A 21,101-nucleotide genomic window follows, 5' to 3' on the forward strand; every position below is an offset into this window, starting at 1 on the left:
TTGTATAAAATCTGGGTCAATTTAATAAAGCATTTACCCATATTCATCTTATACATTACTTTGCAGAGATATTCCCACTCCACCCTGTCAAACGCCTTCTCAGCATCTAATGACAGGATGGAGCGGGAGCCACCCCCCTGATCGACCTGGATGTTTAAAAAAGCTCTGCATTTGCTAGATTGTACCAATCTCTTAGGTATAAATCCAGTCTGGTCTGGATGAATTAACCTATCAATTACTCCCTTTAGTCTGTTAGCAAATATTTTTGCGCAGATTTTATAGTCTGTATTTAAGAGGGAGATCACCAATCTCATCCTTACCCTTTTTAGAATAAGTGTGATTACTGCTTCGGATAGGGATGCAGGTAACTGACCTATCTGATAGGTGTTATTTAGGACCTGTAATAGCATTGGCAGTATTAAATCCCCATATTGGCGATAGATTTCATACAGGAGCCCATCAGTCCCTGGGGAGGAGTTTCCCTGAATAGTCCCGAGGGCCTCGGATACTTCCTTTAATTCTATAGGTCGGTTTAATATTTTGCACTACTGGTCTGTTAATTTAGGGAGGTTGATGTTCTCCAGGAACTTTTCAACATCTCCATCCTGCTGGTCTTTGTTGTTAGTGTATAAGATATTGTAATACTTGACGAATTCTCGCTCAATGTCCTCCGGGCACATGATTATCTCTCGGCTTCCACTTTTTATATTTTTTATTCTGTTCTTGTTTTTTTTGTTTTGGATCAGGAGTGACAAGAGGTTTCCTGGTTTCCCTGCTTGCGAGAAGTATTTAGCTCCTGTAAAGAAGATTTTATGTTGTGCTTTTTCGTATAGATCATTTTTATATTCTAGTCTGGCTTCCTCGAAATGTGATTGTACAGTGATGTTATTGTTGAATAGCTCTCCCTGTAGGTACTGAACCCTTTTTTTAAGAGCAAGTTCTTTTCTAGCATATTCTTTCTTTTTCCTGTTGATATTGGCTATGTATACCCCACACAAGAACGCTTTAAAGGAATCACATACTATATGCATGGGTGCAGTCGGAGCATTCAATAGTCAAAACCCTCAGATCTCCTTTGTTATACTTTCCTGGTCCTTAATTAACTTAATCCAATGAGGATTTAATCTGAAACTCCTTGTTTTCCTTTTAACATTCCCCATTTTTATCGTGATAACCATAGGGGAGTGATCAGATATTGTGTGCATTTCATACTTCATTTTTATTACGCAGTCTAAAAGATCAGGATTAGCTAAAGCTAAATCTATTCTAGACATGACAGTATTTGCCCGGCTAAAACAAGAAAATGCTTTTTTCCCCCATATACAGTACAGACCAAAAGTTTGGACACACCTTCTCATTCAAAGATTTTTTATTTTCATGACTATGAAAATTGTAGATTCACACTGAAGGCATCAAAACTATGAATTAACACATGTGGAATTAGGTGTGCCCTGTCAGGTTTAATAAGTCTGATTTCTTGCCTTATACATGGGGTTGGGACCATCAGTTGCGTTGTGGAGAAGTCAGGTGGATACACAGCTGATAGTCCTACTGAATAGACTGTTAGAATTTGTATTGTGGCAAGAAAAAAGCAGCTAAGTAAAGAAAAACGAGTGGCCATCATTACTTTAAGAAATGAAGGTCAGTCAGTCCGAAAAATTGGGAAAACTTTGAAAGTGTCCCCAAGTGCAGTCACAAAAACCATCAAGCGCTACAAAGAAACTGGCTCACATGCGGACCGCCCCAGGAAAGGAAGACCAAGAGTCACCTCTGCTGCGGAGGATAAGTTCCTCCGAGTCACCAGCCTCAGAAATCGCAGGTTAACAGCAGCTCAGATTAGAGACCAGGTCAATGCCACACAGAGTTCTAGCAGCAGACACATCTCTAGAACAACTGTTAAGAGGAGACTGTGTGAATCAGGCCTTCATGGTAGAATATCTGCTAGGAAACCACTGCTAAGGACAGGCAACAAGCAGAAGAGACTTGTTTGGGCTAAAGAACACAAGGAATGGACATTAGACCAGTGGAAATCTGTGCTTTGGTCTGATGAGTCCAAATTTGAGATCTTTGGTTCCAACCACCGTGTCTTTGTGCGACGCAGAAAAGGTGAACGGATGGACTCTACATGCCTGGTTCCCACCGTGAAGCATGGAGGAGGAGGTGTGATGGTGTGGGAGTGTTTTGCTGGTGACACTGTTGGGGATTTATTCAAAATTGAAGGCATACTGAACCAGCATGGCTACCACAGCATCTTGCAGGGGCATGCTATTCCATCCGGTTTGCGTTTAGTTGGACCATCATTTATTTTTCAACAGGACAATGACCCCAAACACATCTCCAGGCTGTGTAAGGGCTATTTGACCATGAAGGAGAGTGATGGGGTGCTGCACCAGATGACCTGGCCTCCACATTCACCGGACCTGAACCCAATCGAGATGGTGCTAAGCATCTCTGGGAACTCCTTCAAGACTGTTGGAAGACCATTTCGGGTGACTACCTCTTGAAGCTCATCAAGAAAATGCCAAGAGTGTGCAAAGCAGTAATCAATAAACTATGAGTACTGATTAGGGAGGTCAAACCAGTGTAAGATCTGCGCTCCGGATTACCAAGAGTAAAGGCATGATTCAGGAGGTGGGTAATCTAAAATATAACGTTTAATGATAATGCAGATAAAACAAAGAAAATTCCTAGATAAAGTGTGCAATAACAAACCTTGGGATAGAGAATGTTGATAAACCCTAGGGTTTATCAACATTCTCTATCCCAAGGTTTGTTATTGCACACTTTATCTAGGAATTTTCTTTGTTTTATCTGCATTATCATTAAACGTTATATTTTAGATTACCCACCTCCTGAATCAAAGCAGTAATCGAAGCAAAAGGTGGCTACTTTGAAGAACCTAGAATATGACATATTTTCAGTTGTGTCACACTTTTTTGTTATGTATATAATTCCACATGTGTTAATTCATAGTTTTGATGCCTTCAGTGTGAATCTACAATTTTCATAGTTATGAAAATAAAGAAAACTCTTTGAATGAGAAGGTGTGTCCAAACTTTTGGTCTGTACTGTAGGTATCGCCAGATATCTGTCAATGCTATTTCCCGGGAGATCCTTCTTAATGGTGTTGGTTTGTCCTTATCTACTTTATAGGGATGATCCTTAGAGTATCTGTCTTTCTCCAAATCCAAGACATCATTGAAGTCACCAGTTACCAGAACCAGACAGCGTGCTCTAGAGCCTATAAAGTCCGCTAAGTGAGACATAATACACATGGAGAAGGGAGGAGGGACATATACAAATGCCAATATACAAGCATTGCCATCTAGATAACAATGCAGGAAGACAAAGCTACCTTCTTTACCTTCTTTATCAATGATATGGGCAATTGGAGTGTAATCCATGGGTCCATGGATATAGACACTAACACCGCGGGAATACTCCGAGCAGCAAGCATGATAGTCATATTTTGCCCATTTCCTTTTCATATAGTTAATGTTCTCATCTATAAGATGTGTTTCCAAAAGGCATACTATTGCAGGACGATATCTCACAACTACATCAAATATGACCACCCGCTTAGGCCTCTCGGCCATTCCACGTATATCCCATGTTAAGATTCTATTCATATACTTTCCTGCGCGGTAATACAACCTTCAGGACCCACCGCGGGGGGCAGGTAGAGGAGGGGGAAAAGAGAGAAGTGACCCCTAGCGACCACGAGACCCCATCAACCCACCCACTCTATCCCCACTTCCCATTACCCTCCCCCATCCCAGGAACCTACTTATCCAGCAAGTTATATAGCAGTCCAACATATAATGAGAGTGGTTAAACACATAAGATCCCTCAGCCAGAGGAGTCAAAATAGCAAGTGAAAGCAGTGTACGCAGGTAAATAATTTAACTCTGCCTCTCTCCCCCTCTCTCTCCTCTAGCATTAAGTATTCGCACAGAAGATAACAATAAGCGAGAGAAGGGGGGGTAGTTGAGCAGGTGTTAAATATTAGTAGATTAGATTTGCGTGTTTTTGGAGTCCTGCTAATGCATATAGTTGGTTATAACACAAGTTCATCAGCCAAAGGGGTTGGGGCGGTAGATATTAGTTAATTTGCTTTGGTTGTTTTAATTGCCGGCGCTGTTTCTCTGCCATAAATCCCTGGAAGTTGTGCCATAGGAATCGTCCTCCCATGTATTATATCGCCAGGTGTCACAAGGTGGTTGAACTAAAGGCGTGGATAACAAGCAGCGAACTCAAAAGTCAGCAAGGGTTAACAAATGTTAGTAGCATCCCAAAAGTCAGCAAGGGTTAACAAATGTTAGTAGAAATAAGTTTTACTTGTTCTGAAGAGCTGGTTCATAGTGGGTGCCCCTCGGGCTACTCGTGTACTCCAGGTCGACCAATGCATTAAGCGCAGATCTGTTGTGTCCGCTGGGTTCGAAACATGAAAGGCAGTCAAGCCGCCACAGGACGCCGCTACCAGCGCATGCGTACGTGCGCTCTCCACAGCCGGGTCCAACACAGACAGGGAAAAGTGGGACCAAGAAAACTCTGCAGCCACCGGACGGCGCCCCACGCCCGACCAAACCAGCGTCAACTCCTCCGCTCAGATTTTGTCCGACGCAGACATCCAGCCTCCCACTACTTTGGCCAGTCCTCCTCGTCCAGCATCAAGCCAAGAGCGGGGCAGCGGGGACGCCGACTAAAAGCAAGTACCGGTGGTCCAGCACATGGAGACAGGTAGCAAGGGGGAGGAGGGTGGGAGGAAGCGCGCCACTCCTACGCCATCACGTCATGCCGCTCAGCCCTCGTATAGAGATATTCTTAAAGAAAATCTAATCCAGAGTGCTTGGTACCTCAGCCTGGCTCGCCTTCCAACAAAACAATGACCCTAAGCACACAGCCAAGACAACACAGGAGTGTTGGGGCAACTCTGTGAATGTCCTTGAGTGACCCACACAGAGCCCTGACTTGAACCCAATCGAACATATCTGGAGAGACCTAAAGAAATGGCTGTCCACCGATGGTCCCCATCCTAATTTAAGCACATTTCAGCTTAGTAAATTACCCCATTAGTTGTTAAATCTTATATAGCCTGGATATCAAAATGCACCAAACGGAGGTGCTTACAATTAATGCATTTATACAATTCCAAATGACTTTATTGAAAGCTATATATAGTAAATTTGAATGCATTTGATTATTACCTGAATAGGACACAGAATAGTACAGAGCGCATATTGAAAAATTGTATAGCAGTTCATTATATGATGAACACACTTTATTTGCTATTAATTAAATACCTTTTTGAGTTTCATTTAAATCCAATAAAAAGTCTCAAGGAATTAAATGCCTTCTCTTAACCCCTTAATGACTCAGCCCTATTTCACCTTAAGGACTTGGGCATTTTTTGCAAATCTGACCAGTGTCACTTAAAGTGCTGATAACTTTAAAACGCTTATACTTATCCAGGCCATTCTGAGATTGTTTTCTCTCCACATATTGTACTTCATGACACTGGTAAAATGAAGTAAAAAAAAAATCATTTTTATTTATAAAAAAATACCAAATTTACCACAAAAGTGTAAAAAAATAGCAAATTTCAAAGTTTCAATTTCTCTACTTCTATAATACACAGTAATACCTCTAAATATAGTTATTACTTTACATTCCCCATATGTCTACTTCATGTTTGGATCATTTTGGAAATTATATTTTATTTTTGGGGGATGTTACAAGGCTTAGAAGTTTAGAAGCAAATCTTGAAATCTTTCAGAAATTTTCAAAAACCCAATTTTTAGGGACCAGTTCAGGTCTGAAGTCACTTTGCAAGGCTTACATGATAGAAACCACCCAAAAAATGACCCCATTCTATAAACTACACCCTCAAGGTATTCAAAACTGATTTTACAAACTTTGTTAACCCTTTAGGTGTTCCACAAGAATTAATGGAAAATAGAGATACAATTTCAAAATTTTACTTTTTTGGCAGATTTTCCATTTTAATATTTTTTTTCCAGTTACAAAGCAAGGGTTAACAGCCAAACAAAATTCAATATTCATGGTTCTGATTCTGTAGTTTACAGAAACACCCCATATATTGTCGTAAACCGCTATACGGGCACACGGCAGAGCGCAGAAGGAAAGGAATGCCATACGGTTTTTGAAAGGCAGGTTTTGCTGGACTGTTTTTTTTGACACCATGTCCCATTTGAAGCCCCCCTGATGCAACCCTAGAGTAGAAACTCCATAAAAGTGGCCCCATTTTAGAAACTACGGGATAGGGTGGCAGTATTGTTGGTACTAGTTTAGGGTACATATGATTTTTGGTTGCTCTATATTACACTTTTTGTGAGGCAAGATAACAAGAAATAGCTGTTTTGGCACCGTTTTTATTTTTTGTTTTTTATTTACAACATTCATCTGACAGGTTAGATCATGTGATATTTTTATAGACCAGGTTGTCATGTATGCGGCGATACCTAATATGTATACTTTTTATTTATTTATGTAAGTTTTACACAATGATTTCATTTTTGAAGCAAAAAAAAATCATGTTTTAGTGTCTCCATATTCTGAAAGCCATCGTTTTTTTAGTTTTTGGGCGATTATCTTACGTAGGGTCTCATTTTTTGTGGGATGAGATGACAGTTTGATTGGCACTATTTTGGGGTGCATATGACTTTTTTATCGCTTGCTATTACACTTTTTGTGATGTAAGGTGACAAAAAATTGTTTATTTAGCACAGTTTTTATTTTTTATTTTTACGGTGTTCATCTGAGGGGTTAGGTCATGTGATATTTTCATAGAGCCGGTCGATATGAACGCGGAACTACCAAATATGTATACAATTTTTTATTTATGTAAGTTTTACACAATAACAAAAAAATTATGTTTTAGTGTCTCCATTTTCTGAGCCATAGTTTTTTTATTTTTTGGGCGATTGTCTCAGGTAGGGGCTCATTTTTTGCGGGAGGAGGTGACGGTTTGATTGGTACTATTATGGTGGACAAACGCCTTTTTGATCGCTTGCTGTTGTACTTTTTATAATGTAAGGTGACAAAAAAATGGTTTATTTAGCACAGTTTTTACTTAAAATTTTTTACGGTTTTCATCTGAGAGGTTAGGTCATGTGATATGTTTATAGAGTCGGTCGATACGGACGCGGAGATACCTAATATGTATACTTTTCTTTTTCCTATTTTTTACAATTTTTTTAGCTTTAATTGGGGAAAATGACGTTTTTGTTTATTTTTACTTGAAACTTTTAATTTTGGGGGGAGAAAACTTTTTTTTTCAACTTTTTTTTCACTTTATTTTTTGTCCCACTTTGGGACTTGAACTTTTGAGGGTCCAATCCTTTACAATGCATTCCAATACTTCTGTATTGGAATGCATTGGCTGTATGAGTAATACTGTGTGTATTACTCATACAGCTTCCAGAGACTGTGAGATCCAGGGGGCTGGATCTCACAGGCTCTTCACCAGAAGGCAGTGCAGATGCCTTCCTTAGGCATCGCACTGCCTTCCATGCCATCGGGTCCCCCCCACAGCCCCATGGAGACCCGATGGCACCGCCGACCATCCCCGCCGCAACATTGAATTGCCGCAAACCGCAGGTCTGAATTGACCCCCCCCCCCCCCCGCGCGCATTTAGCCTAGGTGCCTACTCAATGATTTGAGCAGGCACCAGGATCCGATCACCGCCGCTATACATGACGTACCGGTACGTCACGGGTCCCTAAGGGGTTAAAGGAGTTGTGCTACAATTACATGTTATTTTAATATAATTCAGAATGAAAAACTAGTTACTTAGAAGTTGTGACAGTTACAGGGAGAGCGCTGCAGCAGAAAGAACACATCCCTGAGAAAGAACACACCTTCCTAAGCTCCCAGCCAGGAGAGAACTGAGCAAAGCAACTTGAGCATGGGTTAGGAGAAGCTCTAAATCCATGTGATATACATGGCTGAATCTAGCTGAGTAAGAAATAGACTGGCATGTAATAAATGATGTCTTTTTTTTTTTTTTACATAAATCATGACATTACCCCTTTAACTTTTTTCGTGATTTATACAGTGCCAACATATTCTGCAGCTCCGTGCAGAGATTATCACTCACATTGGTACCTGCCCCTATTTGGGCTAAATTAACCTATTTGTATGTTTTTTGAGTATACGAGAAAACCTATGCAAATGTGCAAAAATATATACAAGTTCTATGCTCTTGGTCAAAAAGCCAGGACCCCAGCCAGAGGCATACACAGATCTCATAGGGCCCTACAGTAAAACTGAGTACAGACACTGTGATGAATACCACACCTTGTGCCCGCTTGACGCCGCCTATGTCGAGCTCACGAGACGCGGTATGGTCACGAGTTACCAAAAACGTGACGTTACGCCCTCCAGAGGAGCAGGTAAGGTCAGCTTGGTATAGTTTACACAGAGACCTCCAGTTCACGCGGGCACAGAGAGGCAACAAGCTGAGAGAGCCTTTTTACTGCTGCAGCAAAAACAGCGCTGTCTCAGCCCGGGTATCTGCCACCAGCTTCTCGTTTGATATAAGCCCGATCCACTAACGGGATTATATAGGGTGAGAAACCAACCCACGGTTGCTTATAACTAGGCCAACACTCGGACATGGGGATTTATGATCGAGATACAAGATAGCACAAGAATAAATTATATATTTAATCGCCGTAAGGGCACACTAGATATAACACAATATACACAGAGAATATATACAGTGGTCTGAGGTTACAGATACAGGTTATATGGGTACAACAGGGTTAAGCAGAGCAAAAGTCAGTTACCGGGTAAGATGAAAGTTCCTTTCGGTTGTGGTGTGTTCTTTGCTGTAGTCACATGAAGGGCAGTGATCTCAGCTAGTTCCTGGGTCCCTCTAAACACATTACACGATGTGACCCTTCTTCAGAGAAAGACACACCCGCTTGCTGGCACAAGCCTTTTAACCTGTAGCCACCCTCTCTTTTTCTGGACTGGCTGCAAATGACCCACAAAACAATTTAGGGTTCATAGCTCCAGTCACAGGCAGATGGTTCTGGGACCAACGGATCTTCCTGGGTTCCGGCTACAAGTTTAGTCCAAATATGGTATTGTTAGTTGGTTTCTGTGGGGAGACATGTATATCTCCCTTCCCTGGCATCCCACTATCAAACCAAGAACATAGGCACATTCCTCGTGGCCACCGGGACACAAATATGTATCCGGTTTGTGCCTGCGATTGCAGGGCGATTCATAATTCCTTATGCAATCGCCTTGATCCTGGGCAAAAGCTGAGACCCCCTGCTGGGGTTTTTTCCTGCAGATTTGGTTGCCTCCAAACTGGCTGGTTGAGGTGTGACATTATCCACCCGGGGCCTCCTTGAAGCATGGACCCCTGGGGCTTTCTCCCTTGCTAGCTGACAATCAGATGGCTGGGGGGTGGGAACATATTTTGCATGTACACTGACTGTGTACAAGCCAAAAGGTGAATCAACTGACAATCAGGGCTGACAGTAAATAATAATCCATATTCCTCACAGACATCCAAACGGATCCCAGTGAGTTTTCGAGAAAATTACAATCCTCTTTTTTTTTTATTAGGGGAAGGGAAAATGATCTCCATCATATGCTTCGTCATTCTGAACGACATATTTCTCAATATATTTCCACCATAAAACGGACATAAATACACTTATAAATCTCTGCCATACAGCTCTAAAATACTGATTACAAAGCTGACTACCTGCAGTCACCACTAGGGTGAGTTCAGTGCATAGATATTTATAGTTACCATTACACTCAATGTAAGCTATAAAATCTCTATGCATTGAGCTTTCCATAGTGCCCGCTGCATGAAAATGCTGTGAATCTATAACAGGAATAGAAGTGTTATGCAAGAGTGGTGTGGACCCATGATGGTGAGGATAGGCTTGGGCCGTTAGGGTAGTTACCAGGTACCACTCCAGAAGAGTCCCCGGGTCAGTGGCAGCTGAGCTAGGGGTCAGAGATACCGGTGCAAAGCATCGAGGGATAAGACGTGGCCAGGAAGTTCAGAGTCAGTGCAGGCAGCGATCAAGCAAAGTTGGTAATTGAAGTCCAAGGTCAGGGGCAGGTGGCAACCTAGCAAAGTCTGTTTAATTAACCACCTCAGCTCCCCTAGTTTAATGACCAGACCACTGTTTACAATTCTGCACTACACTACTTTCACGGTTTATTGCTCGGTCATACAACTTACCACCCAAATGAATTTTACCTCCTTTTCTTCTCACTAATAAAGATTTCATTTGGTGGTATTTCATTGCAGCTGATATTTTTACTTTATTTGTTATTAATTGAAATTTAAGATTTTTTTGCAAAAAAATTTCATTTTTCAGTTGTAAAATTTTTCAAATAAAACTACATTTCTATATAAATTTTTCTATAAATTTATTGTTCTACAATTGTCTTTGATAAAAAAAAATTGCAATAAGTGTATATTTATTGGTTTGCGCAAAAGTTATAGCGTTTACAAACTATGGTACAAAAATGTGAATTTCCGCATTTTGAAGCAGCTCTGACTTTCTGAGCACCTGTCATGTTTCCTGAGGTTCTACAATGCCCAGACAGTAGAAACACCCCACAAATGACCCCATTTCGGAAAGTAGACACCCTAAGGTATTCACTGATGGGCATAGTTATGAGATTTTTTTTTCTTACAAAGTCTCATATTCCACTAACTTGTGACAAAAAATAAAAACTTCCATGAACTCACTATGCCCATCACGAAATACCTTGGGGTGTCTTCTTTCCAAAATGGGGTTACTTGTGGGGTATTTATACTGCTCTGGCATTTTAGGGGCCCTAATGCATGAGAAGTAGTTTTAAATCCAAATGTGTAAAAAATGCCCTGTGAAATCGTAAAGGTTAGGGCCGTCTTTAATATTGATTGGACCCTGGGCAAAAATTTACTTGGGACCCCTGGATCCCGCCTTCCCACACCTTAGCAGGCAATCACGCCCTCCACCACAACACACACAAAAAAAATCCACATATCTGGTAGAGTAAAGTGAATGACTGTAAATACTTCCAGTTCTGAAGACTCCAGTGGCTCAGGATCAGTGCTCTGGGCACCTGGGCTCCTGCTGGAAGTGGGCACCGCTCTGCAGGAAGGAGACCAGGGCTTGGCTCACCCAAGTGTTACAGTGCACCCCAGCACACCACAGTATGCAGTATAGCACCCTATAGTATACAGCACCACACAGTATGCAGTATAGCACCCTATAGTATACAGCACCACACAGTATGCAGTATAGCACCCCACACTATACAGTACCCCACAGTATATAGTACAGCAGTATAGCAGCCCACAGTATACAACACCTCACAGTATACAGTAGAGCAGTATAGCACCTCACCATATACAGCACCCCAAACTATACACGATAAAGCACCCCACACTATACAGCACCCCAAACTATACACGATACATCACCCCACACTATACAGTACAGCAGTATAGCACTCCACACTATACAGCACCCACAGAATACAGTATTCAGCCCCCCACAAACTACAAATGTGGTAGCAAAAAATGTATTTGTTGTCGACATATGTTTATCTCAAAAGAGGTCATATCTATGGCTAATAATATAAAACATATGTTGAAGCAATACATTAATTGCAACACAGACCACGTAGTATATGTTATAACATGTAAAATATGCAGGGTACAATACGTGGGCTGTACCACAAATGATCTAAAAGTACATATAAGGAAGCATTTGAGTGATGTCCCTCACGTCATGTCTCGGAATGTCTCAGCGGCAACAATGCATTTTGCCACTGTTCACAAGGGCGATATTTCAGCGTTTTCTGTGCAGGGCGTGGAGGTTGTCTCCGCACCTATTAGAGGAGGTGATCGTAAACAGAAGCTCCTGAGTAGAGAAACATATTGAATGTTTGTTTTGGAAACCTGTATACCGAAGGGCCTAAACAGAAAATATGATTTAACACTGCAATACATGTAGTTCATCAGTGTGTGTTTTCAAATGCATGATACTAATTTGTTGCCTCCCCACCCATGTGCTCTTGGCTGGACTTTTTTTACCTAATCCAGGAACACCTGGGCCTGGGATGTGACCTTTAGCCAATCAAAAAAGGAGGAGAAACCTATTTGTGTTGTATATAAGTACTTGTTTTCAGTGCACTTTGTATTGTCTTGATGAAGGGCTCAATACTATAGCCCGAAACGCGTCACAATTACCTTGTGTCTCTCCATGTGCTGTATGTTGGATCTTAAATTTTGGAAGCCAAATAAAGAACAAACTATTTTATACGTCAGAAGCTGCAATTGACCCTTTGTTTTCTGGATATTCTAAGTGTGGCTGGGTTCAAGCCTTATCTTCCGTGCTTCACAAGGGTGATCAGAGGTGAGAGCTGCAACTTTATTTTTCTCTACAGCCCCCCACAGTATACACTACAGCAGTATAGCACTCCACAATATACAGCACCCACAGTATACAGTATACAGCCCCCCACACTATACAGGCCCCCTACACTATACAGGCCCCCACAGTATAAAGGCCCCCACACAGTATACAGACCCACACACAGTATACAGCCTCCCACAAAGTATACAGGCCCCCATACAGTATATGGCCCCCCACAGTATATAGGCCTGCCACAGTATACAGGGCCCCCACAGTATACAGGCCCCCACACTGTATACAGGCACCCACACAGTTTACAGGCTCCCACACAGTATACAGGCCCCCACACAGTATACAGACCCCCACTATACAGTAGTTTACAGTATACAGCCCCTGTCACCTTTTTCTGATGTAATCTTCACAAAAAAAGCTCCACAGTTAAGGCAAACTTCTCCTGCAACACTCCTGGTAGGACCTGTGATGACATCATAGCCATGTGACCAGTAATATTGCTAGGTTACTGGTCACTTGGTGATGATGTCATCTACGGTCCTAGATCACACAGTACACTGCCTGGACTCAGTGCCGGCAGGCATGGCATGGCAGCACCCCCTGTGTAGCTGACAGCCTGACATCCGGGGAAGTGGCTAGCAGGGCTCAAGAGGCAGCTTCCTTGGACCCCCCTGGAGCAACTGGGCCCGGGGTAGCGGCCCCTTTTGCCCCTTGGTAAAGACGGCCCTGCTAAAGGTGCTCTTTAGAATTCGGGCCCCTTTGCCCACCTAGGCTGCAAAAAACTGTCACACATGTGGTATCAACATACTCAGAAGAAGTAGGGAAATGCGTTTTGGGGTGTATTTTTACATATACCGATGCTGGGTGAGAGAAATATCTCTCTAAAAGTCAACTTTTTCAATTTTTTTATACAAAGTTGTCATTTTAGAGAGCAATTTCTCTCACCCAGCATGGGTATATGTAAACAGACACCCCAAAACACATTGCCCAACTTCTCTTGAGTACGGTGATACCACATGTGTGACACTTTTTTGCAGCCTAGGTGCGCAAAGGGGCACAAATTCCATTTAGGAGGGCATTTTTAGACATTTGGATTCCAGACTTCTTCTCACGCTTTAGGGCCCCTAAAATGCCAGGGCAATATAAATACCCCAAATGTGACCCCATTTTGGAAAGAAGACACCCCAAGGTATTTCGTGGTGGGCATAGTGAGTTCATGGAAGTTTTTATTTTTTGTCACAAGTTAGTGGAATATGAGACTTTGTAAGAAAAAAACAAAACAAAAGAAAACAAACATAATTTTCCGCTAACTTGTGACAAAAAATAAAAACTTCTATGAACTCACTATGCCCATCAGCGAATACCTTAGGGTGTCTTCTTTCCAAAATGGGGTAATTTGTGGGGTGTTAGTACTGCCCTGGCATTTGAGGGTCTCCGCAATCATTACATGTATGAGATTTATTTTTTTCCGTTCAGCCTCTGGGCTGAAAGAAAAAATGAACGGCACAGATTTCTTCATTCGCATCGATCAATGTGGATGAAATAATCTCTGCCAAAAAAAAAAAAAAGGAGGGGAACGGCATCTGCCAGGACATAGGAGTTCCGACCAACATCCAAACCCACTCAGCTCGTATGCCCTGGCAAACCCGATTTCTCCATTCACATCAATCAATGTGGATGAATAAATCATTGCCGGGGTTTTTTTTGTTTTTTTTTATATACAAAGTGTTTGCCAAAGCATATGAACACCGCCCCTCATCTCATAAGCCTCGGCAAACGTATCTTTTTTACTGCAAAGGAGAAATCTGGTCTTGCAGCGCCGCATACACTGACTTTTTTGTAATCTGACAGCAGCGCAATGCGTCTGTCAGAATGCACATCAGTGCTGTAGCTGGTTCATCGGTTGATCCGCCTAGAAGGTAAAAAAAAAAATAAGAAAAACCAGGCCGCAACGCAATAAATTTATTAACATGAAATTTACAATAACATATGAACAGAACATTAACTTTTATAAAATTTATTGAACTTTTGGAACAGAACATACCGGTGATTTTTTTTAGTTTTGCTTTTTTTACCTTTTTATAGGACAAACCTCTCCTTCCCCATGGGACAATGTGCAAAGCGCAAATCACCCAGAGATGTGGCAAAGTACATTACTCACTTTGTCCCAGGTGAAAGGAGAGGTTTGCAGCAGCTCTGTGTGAAAGGGCCCTAACAGCCCTGTGTGCCTGTCCTGTGTGATGCAATCCCTATGCTAATAGTGTACATGTGTTTGGTACTTCCGGAAACACTCCCCTAAGCATAGGGCAGGGTGGCCAGGGCAGTCAGGACAGAAATAGCGGGTGTCATGCCTTATTCCACTCCTGCTACAGACACAACATCTTTTTTGGGGTGGCGCTTGGGTTGAGGTACCAGCAACAACATTGGGGAAATATCGCTCGTGTAGACGGCTCACTACACTGGTGGATGGAGGCACGGAACCTCCTGGATACAGGAGGTTCTCGATGATCTCTTCCTGAAATTTGAGGAAGGATCCTGTTCTCCCAGCCTTACTGTAGAGAACAAAACTATTATACAGAGCCAATTGAATTAAATATACAGACACCTTCTTATACCAGCGTCTGGAGCGGCAGGACACTAAATAAGGAGCCAACATCTGGTCATTGAAGTCCACCCCTCCCATGAGCAAATTATAGTCGTGGACCAAGAGGGGCTTTTCAATGACTCTGGATGCTCATTCAATTTGTATTGTTGTGTCTGCGTGAATGGAGGAAAGCATGTAAACGTCACGCTTGTCTCTCCATTTCACCGCAAGCAGTTCTTCGTTACACAAGGCAACCCTCTCCCCCCCTGCAAGATGGGTGGTAACGAGCCATTGGGGGAAGCCCCGGGGACTAGGTCGCTCAGTGCCACAGCAGCCAATCTGTTCTAAAAACAAATGCCTGAAGAGGGGCACACTTGTGTAAAAATTGTCCACATAAAGATGGTACCCCTTGCCAAATAAGGGTGACACCAAGTCCCAGACTGTCTTCCCACTGCTCCCCAGGTAGTCAGGGCAACCGACCGGCTCCAGGGTCTGATCTTTACCCTCATAGACACTAAATTTGTGCGTATAGCCTGTGGCCCTTTCACAGAGCTTATATAATTTGACCCCATACCGGGCACGCTTGCTTGGGATGTATTGTTTGAAGCCAAGGCGCCCGGTAAAATGTATAAGGGACTCGTCTATGGAGATGTTTTGCTCAGGGGTATACAAATCTGTAAATTTGGTGTTAAGGTGGTCTATGAGGCGCCGAATTTTGTGGAGCCGGTCAAAAGCTGGGTGGCCTCTGGGACGAGAGGTGCTGTTGTTACTAAAGTGCAGGAAATGCAGGATGGTCTCAAATCGTGTCCTGGACATGGCAGCAGAGAACATGGGCATGTGATGAATTGGGTTTGTGGACCAATATGACCGCAATTCATTCTTTTTTGTTAGGCCCATGTTGAGGAGAAGGCCCAGAAAAGTTTTAAATTCGGAAACTTGGACGGGTTTCCACCGGAAAGACAGGGCATAAAAGCTTCCCGGGTTGGCGGCTATAAATTGAGTGGCATACCGATTTGTTTCTGCCATGATTAAGTCCAAGAGCTCCGCAGTCAAGAACAGCTAAAAACAAACCTGTGCCGATCCGATCTGAGCTGTCTCAACCCGAACTCCAGACTGGGCGATGAAAGGGGGAAGTACTGGTGCGGCTGAAGTTTGGGGCTGCCAATCAGGGTTTGCCAGCACCTCAGGGACTCTAGGGGCTCTATGGACCTGGCAGTGCTGGTGTATGCCTCAGTACTAGGTCCAGGATGGGCTGCGCTGCTGGTGTATGCCTCACCACGTAATCCGACAGCGCCAGCCCCACTCTGCTGCCCTTGAAGCGGATCCTGCACAACCTGTGGTCTAGCAACACAGGGCCGGGTACGCCTGGTGGTATCAGGGACCTCAACCTCATTGTCCGAACTTTGGGTCAGACTGTCACTGCTTTCTACAGGTTTGTATTCTGACCCGCTGGATTCGTCAGATGAGGGTTCTCATTCCTCATCCGACTGGGTCAGAAGCCTGTAGGCCTCTTCAGAAAAATACCCCTTATTTGCCATTTGGTCAACTAAATTTAGGGGGTATTCCCTAAAACTGCCCCCCCAAAAAAAGCAAGCCTGTCTTACAAATGGGAGGCTAGCAAAGTACCAAAAGCCGCTGCGATTGATAAAAAATATCAAAACAGATTTTTTTTTTTTTTATCGCTGCAGCGCTTGAAAAATGACACTAATACTATTACAGATCTGACTGTGATCAGTTCTGATCACTTACAGATACTATAAAAGTACCAATGCTGATTAGCGATTCGCTAATTAGCGAATCAGTGACTGCGGTGCGGTGGGCTGGGCGCTAACCGGCGCTAACTACCTAACAAAGGGGCCTAAACTATCCTAAAACCTAACCATCAATACTAGTGGGAAAAAAAAGTGACAGTTTACACTGATCACTCTTTTCCCTTTCACTAGTGATTGACAGGGGTGATCAAGGGGTTAATTGGGGTGATGGGGGGTGATCTGGGGCTAAGTGTGTGCTGTCTTGTGTACTTGCAGTGATCTGTGCTCCTCTGCTGGGACCAACTAAAGCCAGCAGAGGAGCACAGAAGCCATTTAACACCTTATATTTATAAATATAAGGAGTTATATGGCTTTTGATTAGTTTTTTTTGAAAATCATCAGCCTGCCAGAGATGATCATTGGCTGGCAGGCTGGTGACGAAATACTCCTTGAACTTTTGCCGGCCCGCAATGCGCATGCGCCGGCCGGCTGTGTGCGTAATGTCGCGTCTCGTGAGATGACGTATAGATGCGTCGACGAGGAATGAATAGACCGCCTCCGGACCGCGATCCTGCGTTAGGCGGTCCGGAGGCGGTTAAGAAGCACGGTCTGGTACACAGTAAAGTAGAACCTTCTAAACACCTTCGCACATGGAACTAGACTGGTTATTGACTAAGATTGTTAGGGTGCTTTCCTGGGGTAATGAGGGGCAAAAGTACTGTCCCAATTGCTCCTAAGGACTTATTTGCATATTATAAATCATCAATTTTCTCAAAACTGCAGGCACCTAGGAAGATGGGACCAAGGCCATAATTTTTAACTGTAAGGCGCACATCTCAAGTGAGATGTTTTTATTGTGACTTATACCATGACAGAAGCCCTTTAACAGTTAAAAGGGTTTTCCAGGATTTTAATATTGATGACCTATCCTCAGGATAGATCATCAATACCAGATCAGCAGGGATCCGACACCTGGCAAAACGACGATCAGCTGGTTGAAGAGAAGGCTGTGCCAGCGCAGCCTTCCCCTATTGTTTACCTGCTTGCTATCGACATCGCAGTGGTGAGCAGGTGTAATTACAAGCTGTCCCATTCACTTCTATTGGATGGCTCATTCCTATACACTTGAATAGGAAGGAACCATCCCATGGAAATTAATAGGACAGCTTGTAGTTACACCTGCTCACCACTGTGGTCGACAGCGAGCAGGTAAACAATGAAGGGAAGGCTGCGCTGGCATGGAGCATGGCCTTCTCTTCAACTAGCTGGGACTGCTGGGTGTCGGACCCCCGCCAATCTGATATTGATCACCTATCCTGACGATAGGTTATTAAAATTAAATCTCGGAAAACCCCTTTAACCACCTAACTGTTTTGCCATAGCTCAGCTCGGGCTGTGGGAAAAGTACTTAACTGTTGTGGAAGGGGGGGGGGGGGGGGCTCTGCTTTAGCTGCTGATATCTCCTGATTGGTAGCAGCTAGAAGCATGGGCACTGTTTGAGAGCTGGCATTCCAGGCTATCACCAAGACCAAAAGGACAGCATTAGCCAAAGATAAGCAGGAGTTATCAATTAGAATTTGAGTCTGGAATAATTACAGTTAAAAACTGCTTTTACTTTCACTTTCAGCTGCATTCGCTGCATCCCGACTTCTGTCAGTGATACTTTCCCCTGCACTGAACATATTGCTGTCATTCTGGTATTGTCTTGGAATGGAATGTCGGCCTTCAAATAATACAAAATACAATACCAAACCAGAGATATGCACAGCTAAAGCAGGTGCCCCCCCCCCCCTCCCCTTCAGTCTGGAGGAAGAGGGGGAGCAGTGACAGAGCTGACAGGCTGTAGGAGGAGAGAAAAATAGTAAAATATATAGAAATTTGACATTATCATCACTGTAGTGACCCACATAATAAATTATTATTTTTACCACACAGTGAATGCCGTAAATAAACTCCACAAAATAATGCTAAAATTGCAATTTTTTCATCTTTCCCCCTTTTCCCCCCAAAAATAAAATAATAAAAGTTATGTACTATACTACAGGGTGACCCATGAAGAAGTAGCCTGCCTCCAGCGATAGTATGACAAAATAAACAAACAAGTGGATTTCTTTTTTTCACCCACAAGTCACAAAAGATGCTGAAAGTGATCCCCATTCATGTCTATGCATCTTTGGGCACGTTGGATTATGTTGGCGGATACTGATGCTGCAGAAGAAAACAAGTCCTACTTTTTCTAACAAGATAGGGCAACATGCCTTACCTTACGGAACTCACTGGCACAGGTTCATGAACTGTTTGTGGAGGATCGAACTGTGAGCAAGGGGTTATGGCCTCCACTTTCCCCAGACTTGTCCATATGCAATTTTTATCTGTGGGGAAATTTCAAACAGAAAGTGTCCGCTAACAATCCACATCCCTTGGATGAACTCAAGGAAAACATTACAAACATTATCTGCAGCATCACAAGCAGTATCAGCCGACATAATCCGACGTGCCCAAAGATGTATAGATGTGAATGGGAACCACTTTCAGCATCTTTTGGGACTTGTGGGTAATAAAAAAAAAAAAGCAATCCACTTGTTCGTTCATCTTGTGATACTATTACCGGACACAGGCCACTTTTTCATGGGCCACCCTGTATATATATACCCCAAAATGGCTACTAAAGAATCCTACAACTAATCCCACAATATGAAAAAAAAATATGGAATAAAAACTAAAAAAATGTATGACTGCTGGAGCACAAAGGGGGAAAATATCATTGGTCCTTAAGGCTAAAATTAATTATGTCACTAAGGGGTTAAAAATGCAATTGTGTCAAAAAATTAGTTTTTCATAAGTAGGTGGGGGGCACGCTATATCGGCACTCTACAGGGTGGGCCATTTATATGGATACACCTTAATAAAATGGGAATGGTTGGTGATATTAACTTCCTGTTTGTGGCACATTAGTATATGTTAGGGGGAAAACTTTTCAAGATGGGTGGTGACCATAGCGGCCATTTTAAAGTCGGCCATTTTGAATCCAACTTTTGTTTTTTCAATAGGAAGAGGGTCATGTGACACATCAAACTTATAGGGAATTTCACAAGAAAAACAATGGTGTGCTTGGTTTTAACGTAACTTTATTCTTTCATGAGTTATTTACAAGTTTCTGACCACTTATAAAATGTGTTCAATGTGCTGCCCATTGTGTTGGATTGTCAATGCAACCCTCTTCTCCCACTCTTCAGACACTGATAGCAACACCACAGGAGAAATGCTAGCACAGGCTTCCAGTATCCTTCTGTAAAGAAGTCCAGGTTCGGGTATGGGTACCAAACATGCCGATTTTTCTCACTCGCGTGCAAAACGCATTAAAGCGCTTTGCACTCTCGTGGAAAAATCGTGCATTTTCCCATGACGCACCAGTATCCTATTCGGCCCTCACACGCGAAGCCCGTGTGAAAGAGGCGTCAGTAGCACCTTTTTTTCTAATCTGTTTTTATTTTCTGATTGTACATTTTTTTATTCTATTTCCTGAACATGATTATGGTGGCGGCCATCTTGCCTAAGTTGTTCTTAACAGCATTTACAAGGCATTAAGACAATTGCTTTACAGCAGCCCCATGGTCCATAGACACAATGGTCAGAAGGGGACCTCATTGACTTCTATGGGAGAGTTTTCTAGGCATGCTCTGTGACCTGTGCCGAGGTCAGTGTACAAGGAAAGAATAGATAAACTGTGACAATCACCTATTGTGAATGGTGGATTCAGTCTTATATATACACAGAGATGATATCATTATCAGGATGAGTTAACTGCAGTAAAGTGATCTGTACAAACCAAGAAGTTGCGCCAATTATTAGACATAGTGGCCAGTCCAAAAACTGCAGGATTTTAGGTTTTAACTTAAATATAAAAAGGGACATGGAAAGTAAAAAATACAATAATTAGAAATTATTTAAAAATATATTAAACATAAAAAAGTGATTTAAACAGCAGGTCATTTTCTGATGACACATTCTCTTTAAGTGCCCCCTCACAGTTGGATAATCCCTTGATGCCCCCCAACAGGGTGATACACCTTATTGCCTCCAATCTGAATACTTACCTAAATCCACGTAACTGAATGTAACTGAATCCACATCTGGTAATTATACCCAGCATTGGGTCAAAGGTGTTGATTCCATTATCCTAATTGGAGTCAGTAGGTGATAAAGACTTCCCCGAAAAAACTGGTTCACCCCAAAGACCCAACGCCTAAACACAAGATGGACAACAGTCCAGTGCAATGAGGAATGCTCAGAACTGTATATCGGCGAAACAAAACAACAACTACATCAGCGTATGGCTAAGC

The sequence above is a fragment of the Bufo gargarizans genome, chromosome 5 (assembly GCF_014858855.1).
Source record: "Bufo gargarizans isolate SCDJY-AF-19 chromosome 5, ASM1485885v1, whole genome shotgun sequence".
NCBI classification, from domain to species: Eukaryota; Metazoa; Chordata; class Amphibia; order Anura; family Bufonidae; genus Bufo; species Bufo gargarizans.